The sequence below is a fragment of the Pinus tabuliformis genome, chromosome Q, assembly GCF_031772625.1.
Source record: "Pinus tabuliformis cultivar Carrire ecotype Pingquan chromosome Q, CPIR1, whole genome shotgun sequence".
Classification (NCBI taxonomy): domain Eukaryota; kingdom Viridiplantae; phylum Streptophyta; class Pinopsida; order Pinales; family Pinaceae; genus Pinus; species Pinus tabuliformis.
In genome coordinates, this window is record NC_142296.1 from 972,941,420 (window position 1) to 972,968,378 (window position 26,959).

Here is a 26,959-nt window from a genome sequence, read left to right on the forward strand (position 1 = left end):
TTATTATTACGAGAGAAACCCTCTTAGAGAGAAGAGAGGGATAAGATTTAGAGGAAGGTTTAAAAAATATAAGCTTCAATGGGCTAATACCCTTAAAAAACTAATAAAAAACTATTTGCAAAATTTGTGATAAAATTTACAAAGGGAATTCATCCAAAAAAAAAAAGTCACTTGAAATGCTAGACCTCCAAGGATGAATTTCACATAAAAAGCAAGGAGAAGCGTCTCCTTTTCTTGTGAATTGAGAGACAAGAATCAAAACAAAACGAATTCTAATTTTATATTTCAATCTTTCTCTAAAAGTAAAGACGACCTCCAAAAAAAATCTCGATCTCGAATTTTCCCAAGGCTCAGATTATGTATCTCTTAAAAAAACTGAAGTTGAATAAAACCCTTAAAACCCTATCCATCTAGGATCTGCACAAGGGAGAGGAGAGGGTTTGAACAAGTGTTTAGCTTCAAAAGAAGAATTTATCTCTTCTATCCTCAAGTTTCAACCTGCAAGAAAAGATTTTCAAGAAAATTCTACAAGCCAAACCCTTACTCCTTTCTTTAGATCTGCAAGAAATAGAGAGGAAATCCAAGATTTATACAAGAGAAATATATGTAAAAAACGGGTTAGAAATATATACAATTTGTTTACCAATCTACTAGCCCAAAGAGTGTGAAGAGAATTCCGCTCTTCGGTAGCAAAATATAAGCTCTAAAATAGTTAGATTTGACAAATAAAGTGCATAAATAGATATATTTGAATAATTAATGATAATATTTACAAGCTATGGCAACGAAACTCCCTTTAAAATATAATCTTATGATAAGCCTTTGAGAGAGGTCTATGTTGGTTCTTCCACTTCTATGCCTTGAGAGGTGGTTGGTTCAACTGAAAACTTCCCCAAATGCCCAAGATCTAATTCAATAAAATAAAATCTCTACACACTTTTGAAAGATATTGTTAGATTTAGAGGGGATTAGATAACACAATGAAAAACAAGACTATGTGTTCGACCCAAAACCCACTAGTGCTTCTAGATCTAGAGTGTTCTATTCCAAATATCAACTCAAGGTAACTGTACATCAATAGATCCAAAATATGGAAAATGGAAATAACAATTTAATTATTTACTAGTAGAGCATTAAGACCAAATGAATCAAAAAAATATTACTATAGATACAGAAGAAAAATATCACAAAATTATTAACCCTAAATACTTTCTTTATTATTAGCTCTGAAAAATTTCCAGTAAAAAGTAAAGCTTCTAGCCAAGAGATTGATTAGAACCGATGTTGATGTTCTAATGAGGAGCTAGAAGATTCCTTAAATAGAAAACAAATGAGGGAGAGACCCCTCTCTAAGTGAAAATGGTTAGATCCAAGTGCTAGCAATTTGATCTCATCCAAAAAAAATGAACCCTTGATAAGCTAGTGCAAGTTTTTAGGAGGAAATTCATTTGCCTTGAAGGAGATGCTAGATAGAGAAAATATTTGATCCCGGAGTGGTTTGAACCACTAAAAATATTTTTATCCTTCTTTTCTTGAAAAAATCTCATTCAATTTAACCATCATGGACCATCCTTTTCAAAATTTCAATTTTGCTGGGACATGGGATTTTTTTCTAGAGTCACCATCAAATTTTTCCTTGGGACATTTCTTCTTGGTAAATGGAATTCCAACAAATTTTTGACTTGAATTTAATATTTGAGAATTTCTATCTCATTTTTTTATGTTTTTTATTTGGGGAGAATTTTATTTTTCTCTCATTTTATTTTCTGGATGATTTTTGGCTAAAATTATTTGGCATTTTTGCCAAAAATTAGGAAAATGAGTTTTTGAGGGGTAAAGACATTTTTTCACCCTCAAAGTGTGTCTATATAGAAAGTTGAGGTATAGAGGCGTTAATTTTAGTTAACATTGGCATGTTTTATGCTCATCACAATTACTTCAGTGTTCCTTTAGCAACCTAATTACAATTTCCAATTTAGTTTTCAATAGAAAACACATTAATCACATTGACAATAAAAGTAGATAGAATATGAAACAAAATGCAGAAGACAAGCCAATAAAAGAGGACACTAAATTTAGCGGATGTTAGGGAAGAAAACCAATGTGGGGAAAACCTTTGATTAATTCTTCTTATAATTATATCAAAAGTTCAACAAAGAGAGAGTATAAAAGTGAAAATTTGACTTTCCAAGTCACAGTACAAACAACCCTATCAAATCTGCAGTCAACAATAATCAAATTCATTCATAACCAGAAAGTCAAAGATGGTCAATGCAACAAAAATATTCCTTTTTGGAGGTCGGTCATACCTTTTCAAACTTGACCTGGTAAGGTGGTCAAAGTCATCCCAAAACAATCTTGAAAGTTGCAGACAAACTTGGTGAACTCTATGGTTAGGTATGTGGTCAACCCTAGGGTCAGAGTGCCCAAAAATTCTTAGTTCCTATGCCAAATTGTATGCCTTGCCAAAAGCAATTGTTTCCCACAAAAATCACATTCAAAGGATGATTCAAAGCGTTTGGTAAACACTAGTCAAACCCTTGCAACAATCCTGAAATTCAGCCCTGCAATTTGCCCAGAAAATTCATCTTTCTACCACACGTGTGAGGGAGAGAAGATCTGCCTAATATTTGTATGAATCAATGAGAGAAGGAGAGACAATAAATGTGCGTGATGATGATTCCAAATGAGGTGAGAGGGAATTTGTATTTATACAGGTCGTTGAGGGTGAAGAGTCGCGTCCATTGGGATTCATGAGCCTACACGATGATGTAGCCGACCTAAACAATTTGCACATGTGTGGGCATAAAATAAAAAAACGCGCTTCTTATTTTCCAAATTGGATGATCTTTATATCAATTTTCATCCTCTTGAAAAGAGGAATTTAATGCAATCATCATATCCATCAAATGAGATTTCCCAAGGTAGAATTTGGTCCTAGTTGCCAATTTACTCTCCCTCTCAACTAGGGAGAATTCCACCTGCCAATCCATCCATCATCATCGATCATCATGACATCTTGTCATCATGTACCATCTCTGTATCACATCTGATCTTTGCTCTGATAAACACTGATCATGAATAATGAAGAAGAATCGATCAAGAGTGAGTCACAAGCACATACCACTCTCCATTACCAAAAGTAAGTCCAAAGGTAGAACCTCAATTAGACTTGATCTCAAATAAAGTTGTTGAACACCATGCATCCTAGACATTTTGAGTACTGAAGTACCCGATGCGTCCATCGATAGTGCTATGGTATCTATCTATTTTTCCCAACTCATTGGCCAAATGAGAGTTCCTTCCCATGAGTCCCGAACTACATGGGTATGATATATGCTAGAGCATCAGCAGGAGAAGATGAACCACTTATCCTTCTCATATGCCATAGGAGAAGGTGAACCACTCATCCTATGCATATGTCAACCATAGGCGAAGGTGAACCTCACCCTAGACACATGTATCATAGGGGAAGGTGAACCACTCACCCTACACACATTTCAATAATCATGGGGTATCATAAGGGAAGGTGAACCACTCACCTTGTACACAACGCACCAATAGGGGAAGGTGAACCACTCACCCTGTACACAATGCACCAATAGGGGAAGGTGAACCACTCACCCTGTACACAACACACCAATAGGGGAAGGTGAATGACTCACCCTATGGTCGCACATAGTTGCAAGAAGTACCCCAAGCCCCCAGGATCTCCTAGAGCTCAATGTTCAACTCAAGCGGGACCCTCATGGGAGTGTCTTTCCATGAATCCAAGTATCTCTCAGAAGGCTAAGAATTTGACGTTCTCTAAGGGCTTCATGAGGATGTTTTTGAATTTCTCATCAGTCCTGATGTGTTGGAGCCTTATTTCTACCCCTTGTACCATATTTCGGATAAAGTGGTACTTGATATCAATGTGCTTGAAGCGGTCATGGAACACGAGATTCTCTAAAAGGCGAATCCCACTCTGGTTGTCGCAGTAGATCACGGTGGTATCCAGTCAATTCTCAAATAGCTCACTAAAGAACTTCCTCAACCAAACAACTTCACAATAGGCCATACTAGCAACAATATATTCAACCTCGATGGTGCTTAGAGCAATCAATTTTCGCTTCCTTCTCATCCAAGAAATTAACGCAGACCCCAATGAGAAGCAACATCTAGATGTGCTCTTACGATCCACCACACTTCCAGCCCAGTCAACATCAATATATGCATGTAGCCTCAAATTCTTGACAGTGTATCTCAATCCATAGTTGATTGTGCCATGAAGAAATCTCGAGATTCTTAGTAGCAATCCAATGTACGTGATGAGGCTCAACCATAAATTGACTCAACGTAATAAAAAAGAAGCATATATCCAGTTGGGATTTTACTAATAACATCAAGGCCCCCAAAAGTTGTTGATACTCGGAAAGGTTTGCCAATTCGGGCCCAAAAGCACTTGCTCATAGTTTCTTGAAGTTGAGTTCCAACAGAGTAGACACAAACTTGCAATCTACCATCCCACATCTCTTGAGCAACTTCACAATGTATTTTCCTTGAGAAAGGAAAATCTCACTTGGATTTTTCCAAACCTCTAGGCCTAGGATGTAATGCATCTGACCTAGGTCCTTCATTTCGAATTCGGAAGCCAAATCCCTCTTGCAATTATATATGAGACGGTACGCACCTGTTAGAATGAGATCATCTACATAAAGGAACAAAATGAGAGGCATGTCCTCTTCAAACTTGAAGTATAGGTTAGGATCAACATCGCTCCTTGTAAATCCCAACTTCATAAGATAGCTATCAATATTCTCATACCAATCCCTAGGGGCTTCTTTCAACCCATAAAGGGCTTTCATCAACCTACACACGTGTGTCCTTCGATATTGTACTTCAAGCCCTTGAGGTTTTTCCAAGTAGGATTCCTCCTTAAGCGATCCATGAAAGAAAGTAGTCTTAACGTCCATTTTATGTAGGTTCCATCCTTGAGAGGCAGCGAGAGAAATAATCAATTGGATAGTGGTATATCGGGAAACCAGTGCAAATATCTTGTCATAGTCCACTCCTTCCTTTTGAGAGAAGCCTCGAGAAATGAAGCCAACCTTATCTTTTTCAACACTCCCATCAACTCCATGTTTAATTTTGTATAGCCTTTTTGAGGTGACTATGGACTTGTCCTTCAATCTAGGAACCACATCCCATACATCATTTTTCATGATAAATTCATATTCCTCATTCATCGCATCCTTTCATACTTGGTTCTTTATAGCTTCTTAAATGTAAATTTCTCAAATTGAACAATAGTACTCATAGTAACTAAGTACCCTTGATATCTGTTCGACTTCTTGCTTTCACAGAATTTCCCTCTTCGAGCAATATGTATTTCAACATATTCGAGAATATCTTTGAGCCACAAAGGTATTTTTCTTGAGGTAGAGGGATAACCAGGAGGTGGATCAATGGGATCCATCAGGCCTTCAACATCAGGCATAAGCTCATCTATTAGAGGTTCACCTTGATTTTATGCAACATCATCATTATCCTTCCTTGGAATGGGGAGATCTCTGGCCTTCCCAAGTGCAGTGTCTTCATCAAAGGTGACATCATGGCTAACTTCCACATCTCTTTGTCCAAGCATATAGATTTTATTTTCCTTTGATTTTTCACTATAACCCAAAAATATACCTTTCTTCCCATATGCTTCTAGCTTGTTTCTTTTCTCTTTAGGCACATGAAAATACACAGGACAACCAAATATTCTAAAATGAGAAACATCAAGTTTCTTACTAGTGAAAACTTCTTTGGGTGTCTTGAAATCCAACGCTTGATGCGGGCTCCTATTTTGAACATATACGAAAGTGCTTGCAGCTTCTCCCCATAATAACTTTGGTAAAAATTGATCATGGAGCATGACACGAGTGGCTGCCATGATTGTTTGATTCTTTCTTTTAACAACTCTATTTTGCTCGGGAGTGTGTGGAACGATTGTCTCCCTCTTAATGCCAACCTATCTGTAGAAGTCATTGAATTCATTTGACTCATATTTGGTTCCATTGTCGGTCCTCAATATTTTTATATTCTTTTCCACGAAGGCTTTGAAGGAACAGAACCATTTGAACACTTCATCCTTCTTTTTCAAGAAATAGATCAATGTTTTGTGAGATAATTCATCCACAAAAATTGCATAGTATAAGTATCCTCCCAATGATGTTATGGGCAACATTCCAGATAAGTTAGAATGGACCAATTGGAGAATATCTGTAGTTTGGCTTTCACTTGAAGGGAATGGTCCCCTTGTAATTTTCTCAGCTGCATAACCTTGACAAACTCTTTCATGATTCATGTTGAACTCTGGCATACATGTGACCATCTTCCTTACCCCAGGTAAGGCTTTATAATGAAGGTGAGAAAATCTCTGGTACCATAATTTAGATTGAAGAGAAGTATTAGAAGTCATGGCTCCCAAAGGATTTCTCCAAATTGATAAAGACCTTCAACCTTAAATCCATGTGTAAATGCATCTTTAGGGTTTCTTTTCCAAATGCGTACCTTTCCATCAATGAATGTTATGTTGAAGCCTTTATATTCCATTGCAAAAATAGACACCAGTTTCTTCTTCAAATTGGGTACATATAATACTTCTTGTGTATGAATGATTTGACCTTGATTTAAGTGAAGAGTGACAATATTCCTTTCATGATGTTGGGTGTGTGTTTTATTCTTTCCATGATTAGCCCCACATGCGGGCAACCCCCGTTCGTTGCACCAGGCACAGCGGGGGGCGGGGTGGAGGGTGACATCCCACCCTACTGGGGGCTTTGCAGGGGGGCAGTATCCCCCCTGCACGGGGTTTGGGGCAGTGCACCAAATTTTTTTTTTTGGACCCTATATTAGGTGGACGGACCTACCTATGGTTTTGTCCATGGCTTTCACACATGGTTTTGGACATGATGGTTTTCTGCCCATGGTATTTTGTAGATACAGTCTAGGGAACTACGGTTATGCTCTAATCCATGGTTAATGGATTGAGGTTTATGAATGCTTCGACATGTATATATATATATATATGTATTGTAACATTGAATATAATGAAAAATAAATATGGTAGCCCTAGTTTTGGGATCTAGGGCAAAATATTTGTGTATTTGTTTTGTGTTTCTCATAATTGTATATTTTTTGTTTTTTAAGAAATCCTTTGCAGGTAATTTCTGTATAGGGTTAAAAAAGACATTTGGTATTAGAGCTGTTTCAGGTTCAAGGGGACACCTTTGCTGCTGAAGGTTTTTTCTCGGGCGTGTGGTAGATCTTGTTTAGTGGGATATTTGGGAGATCGATTCTTGCGATGAAAGAAGATAGCGAGAAGTGGAAAGATAGAGATCGATAAATTTAATGGCTAGAGTTTTGAGTTGTGGAAACTCAAGATGGAGGATCTTTTGGTGGATAAAGATCAGTGGATTGTAGTAGATCCGGGTACTAAACCAACGAAAATTTCAGATGAAGGTTGGATGAAGTTGGAATGGAAAGAAAAGAGAAAAATACAATTATGTATCTGTTGTGCCCTACAACAACCCCCCATTTCATTTATTCTTATTTGCAAAAAATTAACATATGGAATGGGTCCCTTTTAAAATTTTGGCATCAATGATTCTATGTTCAAAAAAGGCCGGATAATCAAATGAGTTTTCATATATTTAAGCCTTTTTGGGATATTAATGTTTCGAATAATAAATAATCTTTTGTTATTGCGATAAAGCGATCACAAGATCGCATATCGCAATAACATGAAACATGCATTCAAATGGTAGTTTGGTCTCCGCCGATGCGATATCGCTATCGGCGATCGGCAATGTTACATGCACACCAAGTAACGGCACATGAATCATGCCCCGACGCGACGCGATATCGGCGATACATCATGTGGGACCGCTTTATGTTATAAGTCCCGACGCGATGCGATATCGCTATCGGCCGTCGGCAGAATTCCATGCACTTCAGTAAGGCACCCGGTTCCTACCCCCGATGCGATGCGATATTGCAATCGGTAACCCCCAAACCACTTTATATGCGCCTAACTCTGTTTCCATGCGCTAGCCCCATGCGATATCGCTTATCGCCTGTCGGCAGAATCCTTTGGTAATAATTGTGCAGCACTTATTCCCCGAAGCGATGCGATATCGCTCATCGATGGTCAGTATTCTTAAAAGCCATTATTTAAAGCTTTAATTTTATATTCATATCCGGTTGACAAAGCACGAATCCCAAAATGCCGTTAAATGCAAGGGGTAAGGTAATGCGTGTGTATTTAAAAGATTTTGCCCCTTCGATTAACGAACACCAGCGCTTAACCGCCAGAATATCTGTTGCACGCTTAAGGGAGTCATTCACCCGGATAACGGTGTAATCATCACATTTAATGGGTAGCAGGCCTCAAATCACCATTAATGCATCTGTAATATCCTCTAAGCGATTGGATCCGCAGCCACTTTTGAAAATTAATCTTGGCACGCTTCAAATGATATATCTATCCCGCTGTGAAGTGTCATTGTTATTATGTTGTTACGATTTCTCTTGCAATTGTGTAGAATTCGTCTTTTGGGAGAAGTCTGAGCATGATGGGGAAAAGATCCAAGAGGACTACGGGCTCTGCTGTTACACCTATAGCAGGGCAAGCTGCCACAGATAAGAAGAAAGGCCTCATTTCAGACACTACGTGCACTGGCCTTAACAAGAAGACTACATGGCAGGGCACATATAATTTACTAGAAGCTGAGCAACCGGAAGTTTCAGTGACAGTGGCTACTGCGGACTCAACCAAAAAGTCCGATGCAACTCTCAAAGAGTTGGCCGATTCCTTTCTTCACAGAATAGCGGCCAGAGAGCAAGTCCTTCCCTACACTGATGTAGTGCGATGGGCAATCGAGGAAATTCCAATCATTGACAGAACATTCCACACAAGAGACAGACGGATTTTTGGGTCGTTTAAACCAGAGCACCTAAGGCAAATGTATCATTTGCCTGAGCCAGAGAAAATCTACAACAAAGACTTCTTGGAGAAGTTTGCAGCTGAAAATGAAACACCATCCGAGCCCATTCGAGATTGGAGGCAGAACCCGGCCAAACACAAGCACGAAAGCTCGGGTAAGTACTCCGTTGATTCTTTGGCTTCTCCCTATTGCTATGCGGGAATTATGATGTGTAGGCTATGGGGATTACATGATTCTGCCAATTTTGATATAGAAATGGTTCCCCTGATGGAGGCCGCTGTTAATAGTATAATCATGGATTGGGCAACCATTCTTTCTGATAAGTTGACTGTAGCTGTTCGGGATTTTAGAGCTAAATCTGTAGTCACTGAAAGGAAAATTCCCCCATTTTATTATAGTGCCTACATTATGGACACATTGTGTTTTAACTCTGAGTTTCCCATTCTCGGTTGGAGATGGACCACCCAAGACCCTTCGCCCATTCATGTGTATCATCAGAAATTGTGGAAGTCCTCTTACAAGGACCATTTGTATCAAATTTGCAATGGTTTTATGGTTCCCATTCATTATTCCATCTTCGATCGGCCTATTCCCAAAATTTCCTATCTCGCTTCCTTCGACCTACCAGCTGTAGCAGGATGGTTTGGAGAAGAGCATTTTACCTATATTAGGGTTTATGGAAGCCAAGCCAAGCCGCATATTCTCCCTCTATATGTTCCAGACAAACTGTTAGCCCGAGAGATCTCCTACCAAATCATGGCCGAGAGTGTAACCCAAACTCTCAAGAAAGAGAAGAAGAGGGGCTGGCCCCCTTTTCCCTTGAGGATGGGTGTTTTTACTCTGCATAATCTTTTGCATGCAGAAAAGGAGGCTATAAAGATGCAAGCTTTATCCCTGCCCACTATGCCAGCCAGACTCTATGATCCAAGGAAGACTGCTTTCCTTGCCTTAGAACAGGCCAAACTGACAAAGATTGACCATCAAGAAGATGAGTTCGATGACCTGTTCGTAGCTGCCGATTCAATAAGCCAAACCAAACAGCTTGCCATGATGAGATACAATGATGAGAATTTAACTGAGTTCAATAAACTTAGAGAACAGAGGTTGCAAACTCTGTCTCTAGATTTATTGTCATTAACCTCAGTGTCCTCCTCAAGCGAGCCTGGTCAGAAACAAACAAGCCAACCTCCTGTTATAATTAAGGAACAGAAGAAACAACAGGAGGAAAGGCAGAAGAAGCAGGAGGCAGAAAAGCAGAGAAAGGAGCAGTCTGAAAGGCAAAAGAAGGAGCAAATGGAAAAGCAGCAGAAAGAGCTGAAGGAACAAGAACAGAGAAAGCAGAAGCAGATCGAGGAACAGCGGAAGAAGGAAGAAGAATAAAAACAAAAGAAAGAACTGGCAGATAGGCAGAAAAAGGAATTAGCGGATGAGCAAAGAAGAGAGCAAGAAGAGAAACAGAGAAAGGAGTTAGAGGAGCAGCAGCGGAAAGAGCTGGAGGAGCAAAAGAAGTTGGAACAAGAAAAGGAGAAGAGTAAATCCCCGACGGAGCAACACAAACAGACCTCCATGGATCCTGAATTGCTTAAACAATGGGATCAATTCGATTCCATTATCAGTGGAAAGGAAGGCTCCAAAGACACTTCTAAGACAAGCGACCCACCAGACACCACTTCTTCTCAGGTTCTAAGCGGAACCAGCGGCCCACCCACTTCAAAGGATGTCGAGGTAATCACCAAAGACCCTTCCGATCAGATTGTGCTCCAGGTGGAAGATATTCCTCCCCTGGACATTTTCTACAGCCCTAAGCACAAAGCAGTTGTTAAGTGCTCAAGGAAGAGACGAAGGCTTGATCAACCTTCCATCTTTCCTGAGCAAACAGTCACGGGGAATGTAGTCTGGAAGGAGGAATTGGACCCCTCCGATGACCTAACCAAGCTATCGCAGTATGCGGGAGCTTATTCTGCAGCAACTATTGATAAAGCATCGGAGGTAAGTCTTTTGTTAAAGACTAAGGACCAAGAGATTTGGGCATTGCAAGCAGAAGTAGCAGAGGTGCGAAATAAGGCAGCACAGGTAGAAGAGCAGTTGCTGACACAACAGCAAGAAAACAATATATTGACCCAGCAACTGCAAATTGAAAAACAGAGGATTGACCAGAGCGCAATCCAGAAGCAGAAAGAGTTAACAGAGGCATTGACACAATTGAGAGCGGCAAACGAGCTAATGACGAAGTCAAAAGATGAGCAAATCGCTCAACTATTAGCACAGCTCGAAGATATCAAAGGCACTAAGAAAGTCGAAGATTTCAGAGCAGAGGCAGCTCAAATAAATAGTGCATTAATATCTCTAGTTAGACTCTTATGCCGACAACTTACCGAGGTTGAGCCATTATGTGAAATATCTACAACAGTGTGTAAGCAGATAGAAAGGGCCAGAAATGAGCTAGATCAAACCGAAGAAACTATAGCCGAATATCTTGATTGGCAAGATTCTGATGAAGGGAAGGCAGCGAACTTGCCTAGAATCTATGAAACATACAAAGACATACTCTTCACGGAATGGAACACTCAGATGATGAAAGCGGAAAGGGCAACTTCAAGGTGTAAAATGATTGCCAACAATATGATAGATCTAGTCAACAATACACTCTATTTGGCCAGCATGATCTCTCAGTGCACACCTGGAAGCATAACCACGGCAAACATGATTGAACAAACAAGTTATCATGAACTGGAGGAAAGGAGAAAGTTAATTGCTGGAGTAAATACTTTAACCTCCGACGCATATTGGCTCTTTCTAATCAAGCCGCACACTCAAAGGTCGGCTCTTAAGTGTTTAACAGATGCTCTCGAATGCCTGATCCCCGACATTAAGGATGCCACATATGATGCCCAGCTCACGTCGCGTCTCAATACTCCACCGGAAGCAGAGCCAATGCTGGCGATATGTCAGCTGAGGTTTAAAGGCAAAGAGCCCACCGAATGAAGCATTGCTGCCGACTGCCAGATCGCCCAAAAAAGATGGAAAACATTTATTGATGCCAATTTCATAGATTTTCAGTTTTTTTAGATATTTAGATTATATTAGTATTTATAGACCCTTTCATTGTTTTGGAAAAGGTCGTAAAATTTTGTAATAGACTTAAAGACTGAAGTTTGCACTATTGTGCTTCAGTCTATATTCTTTTGTGAAACTCGACCAATAGTCCTTAATTTGACAAGAAGGCTGTTTTATGCAATTGCGCACTATTGTCTCTTGTTTGGAATGCTTTTTTGGTTTGAAGAAAGGACTGCAACATAGCGATTTATATAATGGATTGTTGAGCGGCTTACATGGTACTTTTATCTGCATCTGTCCTCTTTCCTCTCATATGAATTGCTGTGTTATTATTTTTGCTATTGTTGAATACATGTATGCGCTATAACCACAAATTTTCATTTCATTCCACTATTGGATGTTTTGTGATATGCCCTTTCTTTTAATCATGCATGTAGCAATGATATGAATGACAATGTGTAGTAATTCGCTATTATCGCTCTGCATAACTAATTATGCAGAGCAATCTTAAATGGTTTAAACGTCTATGCTTTAGTGTCAGAGTCATCTATATGCCTGTCTAAAAAGCACAGATCATCAAACGCTACGCTTTGAAAGATTGATAAGTCCCGGGATTAGATTATAGTTACTATATTTCACCGATAGTTTTAGCTGTTCGCTTATCACCATCATACATCATAAGTTACTCATCCATCCCACTTTTATTCATTATTGGGAAACTGGTCCCATTATCCCCAGTCGGAGCCACTATTCCAAACGGAAAAGGAGCTGTACTAAGGTCCGGACCGGGTGGTTTCCCCTTTGTTGTGGCAGCGATTTTCGAGGCCTCAACAGTATCTCAGATTCAGTATTGATGAATGTATCAAGGGAAGCTACGCCGAAGGTTTTGTGGGACAAGCTAGGGACTTTGTGCCAATCTAAGTCTCTAGTGAACAAATTGTTCCTACAGAAAAAGCTGTATAACCCAAGGATGAAGGATGGAGACTCAGTGACAGAGAATTTGAACACCTTTAATACTGTGGTAAGCCAATTTTTATCTGTTGATATTAAAATTTCAGATGAAGATATGTAGAAATTATCACTGTAGATTAAACTGATTATGCAATGTACTAAAGCAAAAGACTTAATCTACTTCTACAATCAAACTTGTGGAAGCTTAATTTATTTTGAGCAAGATCAAACAGAACACATATAATAGAGAAGAAGAATCAATCACACATGAAACACATAAGAATACTCTGGGGAAATCCTCAGCTAAAAACCCCGCTATCTGTATTATCATACAAGTGGAAAAATGTCAAGATTACACAAAGCTTTAGCTCTCAAGCTATCTAGCTCTCAGTACAATCCCTCACTACTGCTCATAGACAGAATAGACAACACATATGCCTTCTCTTCTGTCCTCCAAGCCTCCTATTTCCTTGCGCAGTTTCTCCTAGGTTCTCCAGCTATAACCTGTGTGATTCTCACCTCACACACTGCTCTGACCTCTGTAGTAACTGCACAATCCTCAAGGAATGAATTCCTTCTACATGAAAGAGATATTCCCATAGGAATATTCTTGCAACTGATAGTACACTGTCCCTGCATTTAATCTCAACTGGGTATTTGTCTGAACTGACATGCATGAGTTATTTATGAGAGAATATTTAGTTATATGGAGAACATTAGTTGCATGCATGCATGCATGCATTAACTGACTGAACTCACAATTAGTTCCACAAACTGTTTGGAACTAATTTAACTGGACTTAACTCAGTTAACTGAGCTAACTAATTACAACTCAAATACAACTCATCCTTATCTCCTTAATTAAGGGACAACTTCCTCAATCAAAGGGATAACTGTTGCATGTCTTCACAAAGAATTCATGTTTGAATTTCACCAACTAATTAACTCAAGATGAATTAATTAATTATTTTTCAAACAGCTGGTGAGACTAAATTCAAATTTTAATTCTCAATTTTAATTCAAGGACAAATTAAAATTGGAATATATCCTCAAATTCTATCTATAGCAATGATATTTATAACATTTCTTGTTGCTATTTTCAACGCTCCCTCTCAATAAGGAAGGGATTATCTGCCACCCCGATCCTGTCTCTATTGAACTTGAATTTACACTTTGACAATGCCTTAGTCAAAATGTTAGCATCTTTCTCCTCGGTCGAAATATACTGCAACAACATGATCCTCCTCACCACACAGTCTCTGAGATGATGATACCGAATGTCGATATGCTTGGACCTATCATGAAATACTGGATTCCCAGAGAGTTTGATACAACTCTGATTATCACAATAGATCACAGTTGGATCTATCCTTTGATCAAATAAACCAACTAGAATTTTCCACATCCAAATGGCCTCACATGCTGCCTGACTTACAGCCATGTATTCAGCCTTTGCTGAGCTGAGTGCAATTGACCTCTGTTTCTTGTTGTACCAAGAAACTACAGTTGAACCAAGGTTGAAAATTCCTCCTGATGTGCTCTTCCGATCTGATGGACTCCCTACCCAATCTACATCGATGAAGCCCTGTAGCTTCACTCCCTCTAACCGTCTTTACCATAATCCATACTGAGATGTGCCTCTGAGGTATCTCAAAACATGCTTAGCTTCCTTCCAAAACAGCTTGTTAGACTGAACCATAGCTTGACTCAGCTGGTTCACCACGTAGCGCAAATATGGTCGTGTGTTCACTAAGTACATCAGTGAAGCCACAAGCTATCGATACACAGTAGCTTCTACTACTTCTCCTGAAGTAGCATCCTCCTTCCTCCAGTTACCTGCTAGAGGAGTTTGCATGGGCTTGCAATTCTCCATGTGGAATCTCCTAAGTATCTCATTGGCATACTTGCCTTGAGACACAAACAACTCCCCATCCTTCTGCCACACTTCCATGCCTAGAAAGTAGTGCATGAGACCCATGTCTTTCATCTCGAACTCTCTTGCAAGGAGGACTTGCAAGGTACTCCTTGCAAGACATGATCAACTGATCATCACTTGTCAATATCAGATCATCAACATAAAGAACAATAATCAACTGCTTACCTTCCACCATGATGTGGTACAAGTTCGCATCCGCTTCACTCTTTGTGAAGCCCAACCCGGTGAAGTAGTTGTCGATCCTGGTGTACCAAGCACGAGGTGCTTGCTTTAGTCCATATAGAGCTCTCTTGAGTTAGCACACATGTGACTCATGATCGAAGGTCTCAAAACCTTCCGGTTGCTCTATGTACACCTCTTCCTCAATATTTCCATTGAGGAAAGCAGTCTTCACATCCATCTGATGGATCTTCCAACCCATCTGTACTGATAGTGCCAACATCGATATGATAGATGAGTACCTTGCTACAGGAGGAAAAGTGTCATCATAGTCAATCCCCTCGACTTGTGAGAAACCACGAGCAACAAACCTTGCCTTATGTTTCTCCACACTACCATTAGCAGCTTGCTTTACCTTGTAAAGCCAACGGGAACTCACAACTGACTTGTTCTCCGGTCTTGGAACCACATCCAAACAATGTTCCGAACTATGGAGTCATACTCCTCCACCATAACATCAACCCAAATCGGTTGTTGCACTACTTCCTCAAAGGAAGATGGTTCAGTCTCAACAAATTCCCCAATAAGGGCCATGTATCCAGTGTACCTATCAAGTGACCTCCTTTGTCTGCATTGAGAAGATGGTTCTCCCACATTCTCTCTCGCATCCGACAATAATATGTCAGCTTCTCTCGTGCGCTTTCGCCCATCTCTGGAAGACAATGCTTGAGTGGATGTCTCCACTCCTGGAACCTCTGCATGTGGCTGCTCCGCATCAGTCTGACGCTCCTCCTCCTTAGGAACCAAAAGTTCCTCCACAGCCTATAGTTGTAGCTCCCTCTCAAGGGAAACTCTCATGGCCTTCTGCTCATCAAACTTAAGATTTCTGCAAACCACTGTCTTCCGACTGGTAGGCAAATACACCCGATAGTTGTGGGTTGTATCAGTTTACTCCACAAGTATCCCCAAATCTGTTGTCGGCTCAAGTTTCTTCCAGGCATCCTTGGTCACATGGCAATAAACCGATGAGCCAAATATCCTAAAGTGACCTACATCTGGTCTCTTCCCGGAGAAAGCTTCCTCTAGTGTTTTCTCCCAAGTATGCGATGCAGGCTTCTATTCTGCAAATAGACCGATGTGTTGCATGCCTCATCCCATAAGTGAAGTGGTAGGCCTTGGTCATGCAGCATCGCTTGAGCTACCCCCACAATCGTTCTGTTCTTCCTCTCGGCCACCCCATTCTACTATGGGTTATGAGGTGCCATCAACTCCCGTTTAATTCCTTCCGCTGCACAAAAGTCATTAAACTCTTGAGGGACATACTCTCTACCATTGTCGCTTCTTAAGGCCCTGATCTTCTTTCCCGATTGTTTCTCAACCAAGGATTTGAACTCACAAAACCTTGAGAAGGTTTGATGCTTATTTTGCATGAAATAGATCTAGCATTTACGAGAAAAATCATCAATGAAAATTACATAATACCTTTGTTTAGCGGTGGAGGCTGTCGAGAATGGTCCCCACACATCTGTATGAACTCGCTCCAAGATTGCTTCAGCTCGATTGTCTCGATCATGAAAGGAATATTTTGCATACTTAACCAAGGTACAACCTTTGCATGTGTCCACTTGCTCAAGTTTACCTTTGGGAATTCTAGTAGAAATCTGTTGCATTATCTTTAAGGCCCCATGATGCAAGTGGCCCAACCTTTTATGCCACAACTTGCCAATATCTTGGCTTTGCACCAATTCTGCTTTGGAACTCAATGCAGCATAGTCATCTACCTCTAGCTTGTAGAGATTCTTCACTCGAATCCCAATCCTCTTGGTCTGACCCGTGGCTATGTGTCTCAGGAACACCTTTCCTTTACTGAAGACTACATCATAGCCTTTGTCTTCCAACATTGCGACCGATACCAAGTTTTTCTTCAGTCCAGGCACATACTTTACATCAGTCAGGGTGAGAGGAGCTCCATGCTCCCTCTGAAAAATAATCATACCTTCACCTGAAACATGGTACTTTCCATCATTGCCCATCTCTATGTGCATCTTGAGGTCATTCTCCTCCAAGGTACTGAATAAACTCTTATCGCCGATCATGTGGAATGAGGCTCCACTGTCCAGGTACCAAACACAACCCACCATCGATGAAACCATGCATGCGATGAGGGTAAAATCCAATTCAAACTGAGAGGCTAGTGCCTCACCTTCTGATCCTTTCAAGGATCCCTTCTTGGATTTCTTCAATGGAAAATTAGTTGCATAATGGCCACCTCATGACAATTAAAGCATCACCCTTTAGATTTGTCAATCTTCTTCCCACTATGAGAAGAACTCAATTTGGAATGGGAAGCCTTCCCTTTCACTTTCCTCGCCTTATTGGCTAAGGCTAGATTTTCTTCATCAACATGCTTAGATGAAGAACCATCTCTGACGCTCCTCCTGATCTCCTCCTACATTAGTTTTGACCACAGTCATTCCCAATCTGGCAGTTTCTCTCTTCCATTCACTGAGTCCTGGTAGCTATGCCAACTCTTAGGAAGACCGAGGAGAGCAAGACTCACCATGTCATCATAGACTGTCGTGATTCCTACACTTCCAAGCTCATCTCTGCAGGTGGTGAGCTTGTTCAGATATGTAGAAATTGTGTCGCCCTTTTCACACTTGATTTTCCGAAGCTTGTCCTTTAGCGCCAGCTTCCTCTAGTCACTGTTGTTTTGATATAGGTCCTTCAATGTCTTCCACATTGAAAACAGAGTCTCCTTCCCATGGAGACTCGAGACAATATGGTCTCGAACTCCCTCCAGAAGAATCCTCCTTGCTCTCACCACACATTTCTTCCATTCCACCAATTCTTGGGCATTAGCTGCTGCTGGCTTGGGGACTTCTTGATCAATGAAGTCCTTCAAACCATTGTCTTCTAATACCACTTCCATGCGATCCTTCCATGCTATGTAATTCGAGCTGCCATCTAGGGCATACTCGAGTCTCAAGCCATTGAATGCCATTGGTGAACTTTGAGATGTGATAAGAAATCGATTTTGTACCTGCAATCAAGAACTTCAAACTTTGAAATTTTCCCTTCTCAATATGCTGTTCACAGCTCTGATCACCTTTTCTCTGATACCATGTAGAAATTCTCACTGTAGATTAAATTGATTATGCAAGGTACTAAAGAAAAATACTTAATATACTTCTATAATCAAACTTGCAGAATCTTAATCGATTTTGAGAAAGATCAAACATAACACATAAAATAGAGAAGAAGAATCAGTCACGCATGAAACATAGAAGAATACTCTTGGGAAAGCCTCAGCTAAAAACCCCACTATTTGTATTATCATACAAGTGGAAAAATCTCAGGATTACACAAAGCTTTAGCTCTCAAGCTCTCCAGCTCTCAGTACAATCCCTCACTACTACTCATAGATAGAATAGACAACACATATGCCTTCTCCTCTGTCCTCCAAGCCTCCTATTTCCTTGCGCAGTTTCTCCTGGGTCCTCCAGCTGTAACCTGTGTGATTCTCACCTCACACACTGCTATGACCTCTGTAGTAACTGCGCAATCCTCAAGGAATGAATTCCTTCTACATGAAAGAGATATTCTCATAGAAATATTCTTGCAATTGATAGTAGACTGTCGTTGTATTTAATCTCAACTGGGTCTTTGCCCAAACTGACATGCATGAGTTATTTATGAGAGAATATTCAGTTATATGGAGAACACTAGTTCATTGCATGCATGCATTAACTAATTGAACTCACAATTAGTTCCACAAATTGTTTGGAACTAATTTAACTGGACTTAACTTAGTTAACTGAGCTAATTGATTACAACTCAAATACAACTCTTCCTTATCTCCTTAATTAAGGGATAACTTCCTCAATCAAAGGGATAACTGTTGCATGTCTTCACAAAGACTTCATGTTTGAATTTCACCAAATAATTAACTCAAGATGAATTAATTAATTATTTTTCAAACAACTGGTGAGACTAAATTCGAATTTTAATTCAAGGACAAATTAAAATTGGAATATATCCTGAAATGCTATCTATAGCAATGCTATTTATAGCATTTCTATTTTTAGCATTTCTTGTTGCTATTTTCAACAAGACAAGTGCATTAGTTTGATGTGTTCTCTACCAGATTCGTGGGATAGTTTGGTTGTTGCAATAGGTATCAACACAACTACCTTGAAGTTTGATGAAATAATCTCATCCTTGCTGTCAGAGGAGATGAGATGGAAAAATTTGGAGGGCCAGAATGGAGATGCCTTGTTTGTACGAGGATGGTCCCAGAATAGAAACAAAAATAAATCCTCGAGTGGGAGATTTAAATCTTCAGGAAAACCTGTAAAGGCATGTTTGAAATGTGGAAAGGAAGGGCATTTCAAAAAGGACTGTAGATATAAATCTCCTGAGAAAGGAAAGGGATCTGATGATGCTTCTTCTATAGAGGCAAAAACCACCTCAGATGAAGGTGGGGATGTGTACTTGGATTTTTCTTCAAGTAAATATGTAGATCATGAAGCATGGCTGATTGACTCAGGTGCATCCTTTCACTTCACTCTCCATAGGGAGTGGTTCTGCGTGCATGAGAAATATGATGGTGGCGATTCATTCTTAGGGGCTGACAGAAAGGCTAGAATCTTTGGACGTGGAAAAATCAAGTTGAAGTTGCAAGGTGGAAGGATTAGAACACTTCCGGGTTATTTGCATATTCTCGCATTGGCTAGAAATATGATTTTTGTAAGCAAGATGGATGATGCAGGTGTAAAAACAATGTGTGAGAAAGATACTTGCAAGATGGTTCTGGGAGCACTGGTATTGATGTGGGAAGTTTGGATTGGAACTTTGTACAAGATTTTGGGTAGCACTATTATTGATGGGTGCAATAGCTTAGTGGTTCCTGAAAGTAGAGCAAAAAACCTTGTGGTCTCTGGAAAAAAGACCATGCTATGGCATCAAAGGCTTGGACATATTGGAGAGAAGGGCTTTCAAATACTTCATGGTAATGGTATGGTAGAAGGTATGTCTAATTTCTCTTTCGATTTCAATTTTTGTGAACATTGTGTATATGAGAAGAAAAATTGGGCGAGTTTCCCCTCTGGTGCTAAGAGGGTGAAAGGGATATTAGAGCTTGTGCACAATGATGTGTTTGGACCTGTGTTGGTTCCATCACTAGGTAAGTTCGTGTAATATGTAACATTTACAGATGGCTTCTCAAGGAATACATGAATATATTTCCTTCGGAAGAAATCTGAAGTCCTTGACAGGTTTAAGAATTTAAGACTCTGGTGGAAAGCCAGACAGAGAAGAAGATAAAGGTGACGAGGATAGATAATGGTGGAGAGTTTTGCAAGCAGGAAATTGAAGAGTTATGAAAAAAGTGTGGTATAGCATAGTAGAAGACTACTTCATACACACCTCAGCAAAATAGAGTTGCAGAAATAATGAACATGACGTTGATGGAAAAGGTAAGAAGCATGGTCAGTGGTCCTGTGTTAGGACAAGAATTATGGGTAGAGGTGGTGGAGACTTGTTGAGCTCCAAACTTGCATCTTTCCTATACACCTTTCTAGATTTTTTCCATTTACCTGGACCTCCTAAGTTGTCAACATCATTGCATATTGAGTTTAAAAGAGCACATAAAGTGGTTTTCTAACTATGTTTTGTGTCTGCTGTTTGAATTAGATTTTTGCTCATTGAGCTGCGGAATCTTGTCACTTTCCGCAGCCTTTTTGTTAAAGTCTATATTGCAGGTGTCTTTAGGCAAATCGAGCCACATGGGCAAGTTGGAAATGATGTGGACATGGACCGAGTCCTATTGGCTCAGTCGAATTCACCAAAGAAGGCCGTGGTCAAAGGTGGTCAAGCGGTGGTCAACATAAGAGTCCTACAGCAACAAGACTCCGTTTTTCAACACGTGAAGACTTGCGTGGCCGTTCCTAGATCTCAGGGGACATATCAACACCTATGGACTACTCCATAAGGCAAATCCAACAGCCACCCTCAATAGATTTAATCATCACGGCAACCATGATGCTAGATCCCTGGACGTCGTTGTTCACGTGTCCTCTGTCAGCGCAGTTCTTAGGAAATCAGTTATGTAAACATTTGCTATAAATAATGCGTTTCCATACGCATAATAGTTAGTCTTGGTAATGTAATTTTGTTGTTAAGAAAGCCCACTGTGCCGTGACATTATTTCTTTGTTATGACTGCATTTTGAATATATGAGAAGACTCTGTTTATAAGCACAATTCGTGGTTGATAGCTGTTGCCCGAGGTTGTGCAGAGGGCCCCTGCACACGCCGAGGTTTTGTTTCATACTGCTGTACATTTTCACACTGTGTTTCTTTACATTCATTATGCCATAATTGTTCACGTGTATATATTGCATTTCTTATGGTATTAATGTTTTACTTCTGTCCATAATTTTACATGTTTTATATTGTTGTTAACTGATTAGTGTGTTTGTTCCAGATTACAGTAGGCAACTTGGGCATTTTCACATAGTTTTACAATGACTAATGACATGGAATCATTCTTGTCCTTCTGCTGATTTATTTCTCTTAGTTTTTAATTCCAACACTGTTTTATTTATTTCAGTTGTGTTCATTTGCTTTATTAGTTAGATTAGATATTGAATTACTCATGTCATTATCAGTTACCTCCGAAAGCCATAGCGAGACTAATGGTGAGGGATTGAAATATGAGTGTGTAGTTTGATATTAGTTTATTTTTCTGCAAATTAGATATTGAATTGCTCATGTCATTCTTAGTTACCTCCGAAAGCCATAGCGAGACTAATGGTGAGGGATTGAAGTATGAGTGTGTAATTTGATATTAGTTTATTTTTCTGCAAGTTAGTTATTGAATTGCTCATGTGATTATCAGTTACCTTCGAAAGCCATAGCGAGACTAATGGTGATGGATTGAAGTATGAGTGTGTAATTTGATATTAGTTTATTTTTCTGCAAGTTAGTTATTGAATTTCTCATGTCATTATCAGTTACCTCCGAAAGCCATAGCAAGACTAATGGTGAGGGATTGAAGTATGAGTGTGTAATTTGATATTAGTTTATTTTTCTGCAAATTAAATATCAGATTGCTCAAGTTGTTTATGATTACCTCCGAAAGCCATAGTGAGACTAATGGTGAGGGGTCAGAATATGAGTTGATGTAATTTGTTTTTAGCTTTACTTTGCTTGCAATTTTTGGATTTCTTTGAGTACAGTTTCTTTTGTATTTAGACAACAACAAGGATAATGGTTTCATGATCAATAGTTCACTGTTTGTTTAATTAGAATAGTAGCACATTTTCATTCTCTTTTAGGAATTAATTTCATCATTGCATGTTTTAAAACCTTTTTGAAAAATTTGAAGTTTTGGAAATCATTTTAAAGGACATAATTGCCTTGAACATTTATATCCATACTTTTCTTTTAGAATTTCCATCTCACAATAGAAAATCAACAGAGATAAACCTAAAAACGACATAAAAATCAAAAACGACAAAAAGTAAGAAATAGGTTATCTTGCACATATAGTGCGCCGCACTTCAACAGTTTACGACTCCCGGATTGACAATTAATATAGCAATTTAGGACACTCTAAATTGACCAAACAAAACTGCATGTTACCTAGTTAATAGATCACCTTCATCAATGTTGGAGGATAAGTCTCCACATGAGGTATGTACTGATAAGAAACCCTCTCTTTCACATATGAGGGTATTTGGGTGTGATGCATATGCACATGTTCCAAAGGAGAAAAGAACCAAGTTGGACAATAAATTTGAAAGGTGCATCTTTATTGGGTATAAGGATGGTTTAAAAGGTTATAAGATTTGGAATCTAGAAACAAAGAAGGTTGTGTGCAACCGAGATGTGGTGTTTAGAGAGGTGAAAGATGTTATTAAACATGAAGTCCTACAAAAGGAACCTGATAAGATAGAGTTTAACTTAAAGGAGGAAGAATCCGACTCTACAACAGAACATGAATCAGAAGATGAAGAGCCACAAACTCCAGCCATGAGAAGATCAATTTGAGAAAGAAGGCGGTCAGAAAGGTATAGTCTATCTGCTTTTTGTTTAATTTTTTCTTTATCTATTACTGATGATGATCCAAAAACTTTCAGCGAGGCAATAGATTTAGAGGATGGTAAACTATGGAAAAAGGCCATGGTTGATGAAATGTCATATTTGGACAAAAATGAGGCTTGGGATCTGGTGGAGTTTCTAGATGGAAGGAAACCCATTGGAAGAAAATGGGTGTTTAAGAAGAATATGAATGCAGAAGGCAAGGTGGAGAAATTTTAAGCTCTGTTGGTAGAAAAAGGTTATTCCCAAGTGCTGGGAATTGATTTTAGTGATAATTTTTCTCCTGTTGCCAAGGTAGCTTCTATTAGATTACTTTTATCTGTTGCTGCTACTTTTGGTTTTGAGGTAGAATAGATGGATGTGAAGACAACATTTCTTCACAGAGATTTGGAAGAATAGATCTACATGAAGCAAGCTAAAGTCTTTGCGGTGAAGGGTAAGAAAGAACTAGTATGCAGGTTAAAAAAGTCTATGTATGGATTAAAACAGTCACTAAGGATGTGGTATTAGAAATTTGATAGATATATATGGAGACTTGGCTTTACCAGAAGCAAAACATATCAATGTGTGTATTTTAAATTAATTGGTGACTGTTTTATTTATTTGGTCTTGTATGTGGATGATATGTTGTTGATTACAAATAACAAAGAAATTATCCAGGATTGGAAGACCCAATTGTCCTCCAAATTCGACATGAAAGATCTTGGTGATGCAAACTATATTTTGGGCATGGTAATTAAACAAGATCGGGAAAAGAAGAAGCTTTGGTTAAACTAGAGGAAGTATGTTGAGACAATACAACAGAGGTTTAATATACAAGATAATAAACCAGTAAAGGTTCCTATTCCTGTAGGTGTTAAGTTATTTGCTGAACAATGTCCCAAGTCACAAGAAGAGGAAGAGGACATGTCACGTGTTCCATACGCAAGTGCAATCAGTAGCCTGATTTATGCAATGGTATGTACTAGACCAAACATTGCACATGTAGTGGGAGTATTGAGTAGGTTTAGGTCAAAACCAGGGAAGGAGCATTGGACAATAATGAAGCGGGTTTTCAAGTATTTGTGTGGCACTAGTGGTTATGGTCTGTGCTACCAAGGAAGGCCATGATTGGACAAAGTTTCAAACATTCGTAGCTTTGTTGATGCAGACTGGGCTGGAGCTCTAGATTAGAGAAAATATACAAGTGGGTATGTGTTTAACCTATTTGGAGGTATAGTCAGTGGGATAAGCAAGAGATAGTTTGTAGTTGCAATTTCAACTACAAAGGAAAAATACATGATAACCACTTATGTAAGAAAGGAAGCTGTTTGGTTGCAAAGATTATGTTCAAGTATGGGGTTAGTACAAAAAGATATAAGGATAGACTGTGACAGCCAAAGTACAATTTTCTTGGCAAAGAACCCTACGTATCATTCAAATAAAAAGCGCATTGATGTTCAATATCACTTTGTGAGGGATATGGTTGAGGGCAAAAAGGTGTTGGTGGTAAAGGTGGACACTTTGAAGAATGATGCAAATGCATTTATGAAGTCTGCGAGCAATGAAAAGTTTTCTTGGTGTAGAGAAACAATGGGCATTGCAGGGCTAGACCAATGACTAAACTCTTGTGTGACCCCCTGTGTGGAAATAAAACAAAAAGTGGGAGAATGTTGGGTGTGTGTCATATTCTTTCCACGATTAGCCCCACGTGCGACCAGACACCCCTTTGTTGCGTCGGGCACAATAGGGGGGTCACAGGGGGGTGGCTGTGCCCTGAGAGTTTTTTTTGGACCTTATATTAGGTGGGCGGACCTACCTATGGTTTTGTGCATGGGTTTCACACATGGTTTTGGGCATGATGGTTTTCTGCCCATGGTATTTTGTAGATCCGGTCAAGGGAACTACGGTTATGTTCTAATCCATGTTTAATGGATTAGGGTTTATGAATGCTTCGACATGTATATATATGTATTGTAATATTGAAAGGAATATAATGAAAAATTACTCTAGTAGTCCCAGTTTTGGGATCCAGGGGAAAATCTCTGTGTATTTTTTGTGTTTCTTTCCATTGTATATTTTCTATTTTTTAAGAAATCGTTTGCGGGTAATTTCTGTATAGGTTTAAAACCTACGCATGGGATATGTGGCATTATCTCCAAGTATGATCTCCAAATTAGTCTTTTTTTCAACCAAATTTGAGAGGGCCTCTTTGCACCTAGTGAAGTTCCTTGAGGCTCTACTATCAATCAACCAATGAACCAAAGTATCCGAAGGAGAGGTAGTAGATAGAGCGTAATAAGATAAAATTCCTTTTGTTTTTCTACAACATTACTTTACTCATACTTGGAATTTCTTGTCCTTTTGGGAGGTCGACCATTTCCATATCGAGCAGTGGGAGTATTCCTCTTTCCTTTATTGTTGAACCTGTTGTTCCTTTGATTTCCATTTCCTTTGAAATAGTTGTGATTGTTTTTGTCATCATCGCTTGGAGAATTCTTCTTCTGAGGGAATTCTCTAGCATAGTGGCCAAACATATTACAATTGTAGCACCTTCCTTTCCTTCCTTCTTTGAATCCCTGCTTGATCCCTTGACCCTGCCTCCTTGGACCAAATTATTCGTCCTCTTAGCATGAGCAAAGAAGGCAATAGTTTCATTTCCTTTTGAGGGATTGTCTCTCTCCATCATCCTCATCTCTTCTTGAGTGCATCTAGCCAATAATTCATCGAAACTAAGAATCCTATCATGTTTTAGAATGGTTGTGTTAAACACATCGCATGCTCTTGAAAGACCTCCAAGTGCAATGAGAGTGAGTTCCGTGTCAGCAATAATTTCTCCAATGGATAGAAGGTCATTCTTGATTTGTGTGATCCTCATGAAGTAGGATTGGATAAACTCCCCTTTATCCATCTTGATGTCCTTCGACTTGTTCTTGAGAAAGAGGATTTGATTTTCATTGTTTATTTTGAACATCCCAATCAACTTATCATACATCTCCTTATATGTTCCCAAATCAGAAATATAACCAACCAAATGCTTTTGAATGGATTTTATGGTAATTCTTTTAGCTTTGACCTCATATTTCTTGTACTTCGTCTTTGAAACAACAGGTGCATTTGAAGGAGGCTCTACTACTTTTCCCTGCACATAGTCCATGGCAACATGCTCTTCTAAAGTCAAACCCAAAGTCATCTTCCATGCATGATAGTCAGATTTTTCTTTGAGCTTATCCTTAGATTTGAAGTAAGATGTAGTAGCCATTGAATCTAGTCCAATAATATTTTCTAAGAACTCTCCCTTAGTGATTTCTTTTCTCTCTCTTGCTTGGGTTTTGTCTTCAATCTGAGCTTTGATTCCATGTTAATCTTAGTTAACAATGGTATGTTCTATGCTTAACACAATTACTTCAATGTTCCTTTAGCATCTCAATGACAATTTCCAATTTAGTTTTCAATAGAAAACACATTAATCACATTGACACTGAAAGTAGATAGAACATGAAACAAATTGCAGAAGACAAGCCAAGACAAGATGACACCAAATTCATCAGATGCTAGGGAAAAACCCCAATTTGGAGAAAACCCTTTGATCAATTCTTCTTGTTACTATTTCAAATGTTCAACAAAGAGAGAGTACAAAAGTGAATATTTGACTTGCCAAATCATAGTCAAAACAACCCTGTCAAATATGCAGTGAATTGTAGTAAAATTCAACCCTAACCAGAAAGTCAAAGATTGTCAATGCAACAACAAATCTTCCTTTTTGGAGCTTGGTCATACCCAGTCAAACTCGGCCTGAT